The sequence below is a fragment of the Elephantulus edwardii genome, unplaced genomic scaffold, assembly GCF_000299155.1.
Source record: "Elephantulus edwardii isolate Elephantulus edwardi_28Jun2011 unplaced genomic scaffold, EleEdw1.0 scaffold00129, whole genome shotgun sequence".
Taxonomy (NCBI): Eukaryota; Metazoa; Chordata; class Mammalia; order Macroscelidea; family Macroscelididae; genus Elephantulus; species Elephantulus edwardii.
In genome coordinates this window covers 8,958,065-8,958,952 of record NW_006399879.1, presented here as the reverse complement: position 1 = coordinate 8,958,952, position 888 = coordinate 8,958,065, and positions in this window count along the sequence as shown.

Sequence of the window (888 nt, the reverse complement as noted above, 5' to 3'; positions counted from 1 at the left end):
ATGTTCAAGAGTGATATCAGCCTATAGTTTTCTATTTTGGTGGTGTCTTTGCTGGCCTTTACTATCAAGGTTATATTTACTTCATAGAATGAGTCTGGGAGAATACCATCTTTCTCTATTTTCTGAAATACTTTATGTAGAATTGGTGACAGTTCTTCTCTGAATATTTGATAAAATTCACTAGTAAAACCATCTGGTCCAGGGCTTTTATTTTGGTGGAAGGTGTTATTACCTGTTTAAATTCTTCTTTTGTAATGGATCTGTTCAGATGTTCTACTTCAGTCTGTGTCAGGTTAGGTAGGTTGTGAGCTTCTAAGTATTTCTTCTAGATTTTCATATTTGTTGAACATAGTTTTTCATAATATTCCATTGTTAACTTTTTAAATTGCAGTTGCCCCTGGTCTCTTAATTGAAGTATTTGTGTCTTTTCCTTTTTCAGTTTTGCTAGTGATTTGTTGATTTTATTGACCTTTTTTGAAGTCCAATTCCTGGTGTTGTTAATTGTTGCCTTATTTGTATAATTTCTTTCTTTTTTTTTTTTTTAGATAGTGTTGGGTTTTCTTGCTATTCTTTTTCAACTTTTTGGAGATCTTGGTTAAAGAATCTGTTATCATTCCCCCTCACCCCTTTTGATGTGTTTGCTTACTGCTATCAATTGACCTCTAATTACTTCTTTAGCTGTTTCCCAAAGGTTTTGGTGAAGTTGTGCTTTACTGTAATTTGTTTCAAGAATTTTTAGAAATTTAATTATTTATTTCTTCTATTACTAACTCATGTTCAACGAGGGTGTTGTTCAGCTTCCAAATGTGTGTATTTTCCTCTTTTATCTTCTTGTTACTAATTTCTCATTTTGTAGTATTGTGGTCTGAGAAGATGCTTTGTATTATT